Source organism: Palaemon carinicauda, chromosome 38 (genome assembly GCF_036898095.1).
Source record: "Palaemon carinicauda isolate YSFRI2023 chromosome 38, ASM3689809v2, whole genome shotgun sequence".
Lineage (NCBI taxonomy): Eukaryota > Metazoa > Arthropoda > Malacostraca > Decapoda > Palaemonidae > Palaemon > Palaemon carinicauda.
This window is the reverse complement of record NC_090762.1, coordinates 54,491,006-54,501,005: the sequence shown is the minus strand read 5'-3', so window position 1 is coordinate 54,501,005 and position 10,000 is coordinate 54,491,006. Positions and strand designations below refer to the sequence as shown.

The window sequence follows — 10,000 nt, the reverse complement described above, 5'->3', positions numbered from 1 at the left end:
ATGAAATATCATAGGAAGGGGAAAGGATTAATGAGGTAGAATCATTTAGATATTTAGGAACTATGATCTCTAATACAAGGTCTTTAGAATTTGAGTTTAAGGAAAGATTGAAAAAAAAAGAAAAACAAATCAGACAATGGCTAGGTTAAGTAAAATTTGGAAAATAAATCGTCTGAAATTACAAATAAAAATCAGGCTATATATCAGTTTAGTGAGATCGGTGTTACTCTATGGACATGGGTCGTGGTATGACATTTAAACAATTTCCAATAGATTTAGTAGAACTGAGAACAAAACCCTCAGAATATTGGGAGTTGAAAGGCAGGACAGGATTAGAAATGAAACTATAAGAGAGATTACTAAAGTGCCATACGTGGATGAGATCATAGTGAGGGGTAGATGGAGATGGTTTGGGTATACTCTTCGCACTCCACAAGAGAGATTAGTTCACCAAACGTTTAACTGGGCTCCACAAGGCACTAGAGGAGTTGGAAAACCCAGGCCTACGTGGCTGAGGACTATGAAGCGTGAAGTAGGAGATGATGAATGGAAAAGTATTGAATTAAAAGCTCAATATATAGACGACTGGCGAAATCTAACCGATACCCTTTACGCCAATCGGCACTATTTTCTTTTTAATCACAGCCCAAAAATAAAGAATAATACCTTGAACGTAATTATTTAATGATAGGAACTTAACTAAGATCAACATCAGGCCTCTTATCACATTCAACACCTTAACCTTCTCACGGACTGCTTATCAAATAAGGTCTCAAGGATTCATTATCAGTTATGCGAATTAGTCACTATATATAATGTACAGCTTATATGAAAAGTACAAAGTCTAGAGCTGTGTAAGTGATATATATCCACCTGTATACTGTAGAAAAAAAATAATTAGAACTTCTGGATGACTTTTTAAAGGTAACTTTTAATGTACAGTAGACCTTCTAGATATCAAAGACAAATATTCAATATGCTTAAACCTTCAATAACTTTACTAACACGGGAAATAATTTTCATTGTACCTTCGTGTAAACAAAGGCAGCGGACTTTGGCATTTAAAAGTGAAAGATCGAATGAAGGTTATCAGACGTTAATTATATCACCATTAACACAATGGTTATGTAAGATTGTTTATCTGAGACATGATAAACTGTCTCGTATTGAGATGATGAATATTTTATATATATATATATATATATATATATATATATATATATATATATATATATATATATATATATATATGCATATTTTTGGGCTCAAGCCATGGCGTCCTGATGGAAGGTTCCTGTTTGGTAGCTTCCTTGGGTATAAGACTACTAAGATATTCCCAGAGAATTTAACCACAGGTTATCACAGAATTCTAACTTCTGGAGCGAGTATCTCAAAGGTTTCCCTTTAAGACATCGTAATACAACAGGGGACACGCATGTCTGGTCGTGCCACATAGCTATCTCCACCCCGAACAGAGTTAACGCTTCGGTGTGTAAGGGCTGAGAATAGCTGGGAGCCGTTCCACAGCTAATCTCACTCGTGGCTACTACTGATACTCGAGACGTAAACAAACGGACGCCATTGCTCTAATGACGTCACGAGCGTCTCCATCCTTTGTTTAGTAGCTGCCCTACTGAGACGGATTTTCCCTTGTGTGAACTTTATCGTTTTGCATCTTCGCTATGTCGTTACCTTCAGCCTCGCCTTCTTCTGGAAAGTTGAGTACAAGGTTCCAGTATTGTTTAATTAAGCTCTGGCCGTAAAGTAAATATTATTTCGCGAAATAATTGATGTTTTGTGGCAGAGCTGTGCCTCTACCGGACCCGCCATTTTATGGCGTCGTTGTTGTTTTGCATGTCTTATTTAGTTAGCCACAACAACGCTTCCGGCATTATATACTAATCGAATACATTAGTTTATTTAGTCTTCATAGCTAGGAACTTTTATATCGTGTTAGACGCTTTTTATCGGTCATCGATTGACCTCATACCAGTCGGCTACTATAGCCCCCAGGCCAGGAGCCTATATACAAGTGTTCATGCATGATTTATCAGTGATCCTAGACTAAGTTATGAAGATAGTGGCATTATTATTTTACAATACTTTTGACTAGTGATGCAAATGTTTTCGCCTTCAGGGACCATATAGGGGATAGGCTAGTCAGTGATTCTTTCTAGCCTAACCTAACCTTAGGACCCCTATATGCTCCCTTCATCCCCTGCCTTGGCACTCCCTCTATTTAGCCTTGATCCCTTTTCTGAGTAAAGGGATTTATTGTCTAATAGAGTATTATATCGCCTCTCAGTCCTCCCTAAAGGAATGAACCCCCTTTAGGATTGCGTCTGAGAGTGAGGTTAGGCTAGCCTACCTCTATGGCTAGGATAGTCTACGACTTTCCTGCGATAGCGATACGTCTTCTTCCTTGCCTAGTTCAGGACTTTTAGCCCTGATCTAGGCCGGGTTAGGAAGGTTTCTCTGTTCCATGCTGAAACTGTACTCTTGCACCGTTTTTAGCCGATCAGCCTAATCTTAGGTTAGGGAGTGTCCTCCCTTCCCTTTGTGGCCGCTCTGGTACAGAAACCCTTCCTGGGAAGACCCCTCTCTTCTCCCTCCCCACCTATCTCTTGTATAGCCTAGCCTATGCTTAGGTTAGTTTATACTCATCTGTCCCCTGTCCTACAATTCCTCCTTAGGGTGGAAGAGTAGGGCTACCCGAGCTTCCCTGTGCTGTCCGCTCTGGTACATATACCTTCATAGTGTCCTATAAGGTTAGTTACTAGTGTAGCTCTGCATAGGGGAGTCTCCCCCCCCCCCCTCTTGGGTGTTCCCTAGCCCTCCCTTGGGCTACCTGCTCCCGGTCCCTAGTGACCCCTGCTTATGGATGCTAGAGCCTGTCTCTATCATGGGTACACCCCCTCAGGGAGGGGGAGGGATGTCTGGAACCCTGACGGTACTTCCTACATCCCTTCCCCCCTCCCCCTGTCTCTCTTTCTATCCGGGTGCCGGTCTCTTGCCGCCTCTACTGCCGGCAATACCTGCCTCCCTCTTGGTGACTTCCCTACCCTTGCCCCCAGCCCCCCGTGTACCGAGGGACTGCCGGCTGCCGCCGGCTACTACCGGCGGCTCTCCTACTCCTATCTATTCGTCCGCTTGCCGGTCGATCTCCGGAGTGCCGGCATATACTGCCGGCAACCCGATACTACCTGTACCATCCTTACCCCAGTCACCAATCCGGCATCCTCCGGCTGCCGGAGCCGCCGCTCCCTGCCGGCGTGCCGCCGTTGTGCCGGCGGCCGCCATCCTGGTATCTAACTGACTTTGAAAATTGTCTGTTCTAATGCCAGAATCTATGCTGGAGCGAGCTCCGGCGTGCCGGCGGCTGCCGGATGCCCCGGAGGCGTCAAGAATACTTGCACCCCCTCTCTGTAGCTATCATAAGACTAGATAGCCCTACCTTGCAAATAGATAAGCTGCTTTGCTTCTAAGATCAGTACCTAGTACTGCTCTATTAGTGATCATGCTGTCTCTTTGCATTCTTCTATTTCCAGCATGCTATGTGCATCTTAGCGCGGCTGGTTGCCAGAAGCAATTACCCTTAATGAGGCCTTCTGGCTCTTATCTGGGAACCGAATGAATTCGATCCCAACCTTGTCCTTGGCTTTCCATGGAGTTCCAATATAATGGGAATCCTAGGAAACTATATCCAATGATCTAGGTCATTTGGATTATCCCAGGACCAGCCTATGGTAACCAGCCGGGCGAGATGCATGGAGCGTGTCTCCTTTACTGTTTCATTCTCTATGCATCACACCTTCCTTAAGTTAAAATTAATGATTAATATTAACTTAATTTAAGAGCCATTCCTATGGCTCCCCCATACTCATTTTCTCTTTCTTCCACAGGAGGAGCAGATGAAGTGCGATTTCGCCTACTGTGCTGTGAAACGCTCCCAGTTTTACGGACATACGGCGTGCAGGACTCACGCCCCTTGCTCAGACAAGAAAGGGGATTGGAAGTTCTGGAATCCACTGGAATGTACGGTCTGCCAGGCCTACCTAGTTGAGGCCTTCCATAACCCTCCCTCAGCGGAGGTTAGAGACATTGCTCGTGAGAAACTGCGCAAGTGGGTGCGTGGTTTTCAGAGAAATGCTACTGGACCGTACCTGGCCACCGAAGAACTGAGGTCCCTGTTGTTCCCTAAGGCCTCCCCTGACTCAGTGGTTCCAAAGGAAGCAATCCCCACTGTCCAAATTTCAGTGGAACCTGATGTGGTCATGGCTCAGTCCATGCACGAGTGCCGTTTGGATTCCGAGGATGATGAACGGATCTCCGACGTCTCGGAAGACACGGAGAAGACGCTTATGGCTCAAGGAGCCGAAGAGGACGAAGACAAGGTGGAATACACCGAGTCGGAGATTGGAGCTACTCCCTCGTCCATCCCTCCGCCTACTCCTACACCGACGGAATTGTCCCTTCCGTCTACCTCCTCGACCCCGGATCCTTCCTCTTCCACCCAAGAACTGATCCGACTGATTAGAGCTGTCATGGACGACAGACTGAAGGAGAACCAGGAGTCCATCAGGTCTATGATTGGATCCAGAGACACGAAGAAGATCTCGGTCAAGGATCTCCCAGCTTGCTCTCATGCCAACCCGTGGAGGTATGCAGAGCATATGGTTATTGCGACCGGCAGGATCTTTGTTAGCGACAAGATCGGCACGGTCCCGTTGGAAGATGTGGAGTTCTTCCCAAGCTTCGAGGCCTACCCGGACTGTTACGTCCGACTCCGTTCCGAACCTGCCTCGAAGGAGGAGACCGAACCTAAAGAAGAGATAGTGTTCGATCTCGCAAAGGCCCAGGCTATGCTAGCCAACGCTTTTAAGAGCAGGGGCTTTACCTGCTCTAAGCTTCCTGCCTTGAGCAAGAAGCATCCTACCTATGTCGCACCTGACACTGCGATTCTTCCATTTCTGGAAAAGGCCTTAGCTGCATGCCTTAAAGCGGCGGAAGAAGGGAAACCCTGCCCTGCACTGGAGGAGTGCAGACCCTTCTCCATCGTGACACCCCCTGACACTAGGCAATGGAAAGATGTCCAACATACTTTCGTCGTGGGTAGGCTCGATCCTGACGTCGCCGGACGTCAGTTTAATGAAGACCTCCCTAAGCTCAACGACCACCTCCTTCGCCGGGAACAAGACACGAAGGAGAGGCTTGCAGCTTCGCTTTCTCATCAAGTCCAACTTGAAGTAATGGCCTGTGACACAGCAGTACCCGATCACTACATGGTACTGGCCAAATCCCACTTACTCACGGTAATGAAGGACTTGTACCATTTCATAAAGGCTCGTAGAGCCTGTCGTGAATTCGTGTTTGTCGGTGCCACCGTGAAACACGAACCCCGGAGGCTGATTTCCTCCAACATCTGGGGAAAGCACCTGTTTCCTTCTGACCTTGTCAAGGAAATAACTGACAGAGCCGCCACGGAGAATAGGAACCTTCTCCACAAGTGGGGCATGTCCAGAAAAAGGAAAACCTCTCAGGACGATGGACCTCAGCCTAAGAGGAAACCTCAGAAGCCGAAACCCCAGCAACGTCAACAACGACGTCAGTTTCCGGGACCCGCTACCTCCCAAGTGGTTGCCCAACCACAGCAGACCTTTCAGTTGGTCCCCCAACCGGTGTTGTCACAGTCACCGGTCTTCACCCCTGCCTTTGAGCAGTCATCCACTACCTTTCATGCCAGAGGTAGAGGCTCGTCCAGGGGTGCAAGCAGAGACGCCTCTCGTCGTCCCTCCAGAGGTAGAGGAGGAAAGGGAGCTAGCGGCCGAGGCAACAAGTCCTCGGGACACCAGAAGCAATGAAGTGCTTCCGGTGGGAGGAAGACTCCGCCAATTCCAGGATCGTTGGACCTTCGATCCTTGGGCACACAGCATCATCAAGAACGGTCTAGGCTGGAGTTGGGTGCAACCACCCCCAATCTTCCAGCGGTTCTTTCAACCATCAACCCCCATTCTGGAAGAATATGTTCTAGACCTCTTGAACAAGAAGGTGATAAGGAAGGTAAAGTCCACCAGGTTCCAAGGGAGACTGTTTTGCGTTCCCAAGAAGGACTCAGACAAGCTCAGAGTCATTCTGGACTTATCCCCCCTCAACAAGTTCATAGAGAACAACAAATTCAAGATGCTGACGCTTCAACAAATAAGGACCCTTCTGCCTCAAGGTTCCTACACGGTCTCTATAGACCTGGCGGATGCCTATTGGCACATTCCAATGAACCATCACGCTTCCTCCTACCTAGGATTTCGACTCCAAAGGAAAAGCTACGCCTTCAGGGCCATGCCATTCGGCCTCAATGTGGCCCCTCGGATCTTCACAAAGCTGGCGGATGCCATAGTACAACAGCTCCGCCTAAGAAACGTCCAGGTGATGGCCTACCTCGACGACTGGCTAGTCTGGGCTCCCTCGCCCGAAGAGTGTACAAAGTCTTGCGACGAAGTTACCCAGTACCTAGAACACCTGGGATTCAAGATCAACGAGAAGAAATCTCGCCTCTCTCCGGCTCAGAAGTTTCAGTGGTTGGGAATCCACTGGAATCTTCAGTCACACCGCCTTTCCATCCCCCAGAAGAAAAGGAAGGAAATAGCAGGGTCTGTCAAGCGACTACTGAAATCCAAACGCATTTCAAGACGACAGCAGGAACGAGTTCTAGGCTCTCTACAATTCGCCTCAGTGACAAACCCAGTGCTTCGTGCACAGCTAAAGGATGCCGCGGGAGTCTGGAGACGATCGGCATCCATCGCTCGAAGAGACCTCAAGAGACGGCTTCCAAACAGACTTCGACGCCTCCTAAAGCCGTGGTCGGAAGCAATGGCCCTGAAAAGGTCCATTCCTCTCCAACACCCTCCTCCATCACTCAACATCCACACGGATGCCTCACTGGAGGGCTGGGGAGGTCACTCCCACCTGAAACAAGCTCAAGGGACCTGGTCTCCACTATTCAAGACGTTCCACATAAACATCTTGGAGGCCATGGCGGTCCTTCTTACTCTGAAGAAGCTATCCCCGCCACCCTCGATCCACATCCGTCTAACCCTAGACAACTCGGTGGTAGTTCGTTGTCTCAATCGCCAGGGCTCAAGATCGCCCCAGATAAATCAGGTGCTTCTCCCAATCTTCCGTCTGGCGGAGAAGAAGAAGTGGCACCTGTCTGCAGTTCACCTACAAGGATTCCGCAACGTGACAGCGGATGCTCTATCTCGGACAAACCCGATAGAGTCGGAATGGTCTCTAGACGCAAGATCATTCTCCTTCATCTCCAATCAAGTCCCAGAACTTCAGATAGATCTCTTTGCAACGAGCGACAACAATCAACTTCCTCTGTACGTAGCCCCGTACGAGGACCCCAAAGCAGAAGCGGTGGACGCCATGTCACTGGACTGGAACAGATGGTCGAAGATATACCTGTTCCCTCCCACCAACCTTCTGTTGAAAGTCCTCTCCAAACTGAGAACCTTCAAAGGGACAGCGGCCCTAGTGGCTCCCAAGTGGCCCCGGAGCAACTGGTACCCCCTGGTCCTGGAGCTGCAGCCCAAGCTGATCCCTCTCCCGGGCCCAGTTCTCTCTCAACAAGTACAGAAGTCGACTGTCTTCGCTTCATCATCGAAAATCAAGGACCTTCATCTCATGATTTTCTCTCCCTTGCCGCAAAGAAGAGGTTTGGGATCTCGAAGAAAAGTCTAGACTTCCTAGAGGAATACAAGACCGAATCCACGAGACGGCAATACGAATCATCCTGGAGGAAATGGGTCTCCTTTGTTAAAGCAAAAAATCCTAAAGAAATCACCATTGATTTCTGTATGTCCTTCTTCATTCACCTTCATGGACAAGGATTAGCAGCCAATACGATTTCAACTTGCAAATCGGCTTTGACTAGACCAATTCTATATGCTTTCCAAATTGATCTGTCCAACGACATCTTTAACAAACTGCCGAAAGCATGTGCTCGCCTACGCCCAGCACCCCCTCCGAAACCGATCTCCTGGTCACTAGACAAGGTGCTCCATTTCGCCTCCAACTTGGACAATGATTCATGCCCCCTCAAGGATCTGACTCAGAAAGTTATATTTTTATTTGCTCTCGCCTCGGGAGCTCGAGTCAGCGAAATAGTGGCATTATCGAGAGAAGAGGGACACATCCTGTTTGCTGATTCAGGAGAAGTGACCCTCTCCCCCGATCCGACGTTTCTCGCCAAAAATGAATTACCCACCAAAAGATGGGGCCCTTGGAGAATATGCCCCCTGAAGGAGGATGTCTCTCTATGTCCAGTAGAGAGTCTCAAGGTCTATCTTCGCAGAACTTCAAACTTTGGTGGAGGCCAACTCTTCAAAGGAGAAACATCGGGCAGCGACCTGTCACTGAAACAATTAAGAGCGAAAATCACCTACTTCATTCGCAGAGCGGATCCGAACAGTACACCCGCTGGTCATGATCCTAGAAAAGTGGCATCTTCTCTGAACTTCTTTCAGAGCATGGACTTTGAGAGCCTTAAGAACTTTACGGGCTGGAAGTCCTCGCGAGTTTTCTTTAAACATTATGCGAAACAAGTGCACGAAATCAAACATTTTGTGGTAGCCGCAGGTAGTGTTATGAAACCTGCACCTAACTCTGCGTAGAACAGTGAGTTACTTGGGACTCTAACTCTTCGGGTGCCTATGTTGACCCTCGAGTGATTCATAGTGATGTCTAAAAACACTTAGTGCTTTTATAACTGTTCTTATCCCAGGTGAAATGTCATAGTGTCACACAAGTGCCGCATGCCTTGAGCATGATGTGTTATTTAAAGACTTGCGTTCCTCGAGAACGAGTACCTACTAATCCTGAAATTCCCTTTCAGATTCAAGAGCAAGCCTTTATTTCTATGTACATTATTATTACTGTAAATGAACTTTACTTTTTGCTGTAAATTATTTATTTTCTGCATTGTGAAATAAAATTTCTATTTTATTACTTGTGCGTCTCTTTCAGCTCCTACTTACTATGAAATACAGACTGTCATAGTTTTATTTATTCCTCCTTTCTTATGGTCATGAAGAATTTAAGATGTCTATTCTTAAATTATATTCACCTTGTCTCAGTAAGGTTCCTACACGAATACTTACTTCTGATAATCAGGAGATGAACCCTACACACAGTGCCCAACCACCACTGGCCTACTCAGAATGTTCCTATACAAATATCAAACATTCTGCTTCATCTCTAAGCTCTTAAAAGCTCTTCTGTCAAGATGAATAGCCCTTCAATACCACTTTGACGTCGGCATAGCCCATGGGAACTTCCTACCAATGGGGGGCAGGATACTTCGTTCCTATGGTTCTTACCTAAGATTACTTTGCTATTTTTGTCAATGCCTAGGCACTTAACTCTGGGGGAAAATCTACCACGATACATTGATTCTCTGGTACTCTTCCATCAGGACGCCATGGCTTGAGCCCAAAAAACGGATTTTGAGCGAAGCGAAAAATCTATTTTTGGGTGAGATAGCCATGGCGTCCTGATGGACCCTCCCTACTACTTCGTCAGTTTGTTCCCACCCTACACAATTGTATCATGGTGATGGGCAGCAACTGGCGCCAGGATAAAGACGCTCGTGACGTCATTAGAGCAATGGCGTCCGTTTGTTTACGTCTCGAGTATCAGTAGTAGCCACGAGTGAGATTAGCTGTGGAACGGCTCCCAGCTATTCTCAGCCCTTACACACCGAAGCGTTAACTCTGTTCGGGGTGGAGATAGCTATGTGGCACGACCAGACATGCGTGTCCCCTGTTGTATTACGATGTCTTAAAGGGAAACCTTTGAGATACTCGCTCCAGAAGTTAGAATTCTGTGATAACCTGTGGTTAAATTCTCTGGGAATATCTTAGTAGTCTTATACCCAAGGAAGCTACCAAACAGGAACCTTCCATCAGGACGCCATGGCTATCTCACCCAAAAATAGATTTTT

The 10,000-nt window shown here is 47.3% G+C and overlaps 1 protein-coding gene across 1 annotated transcript in view; it reads left to right on the top strand.

Moving 5' to 3' along the window:
- The window catches only part of LOC137630197 (leucine-rich repeats and immunoglobulin-like domains protein 1), a 534,354-nt gene that overhangs the window by 500,686 nt on the left and 23,668 nt on the right, over positions 1-10,000 (top strand). The window lies entirely within an intron of this gene.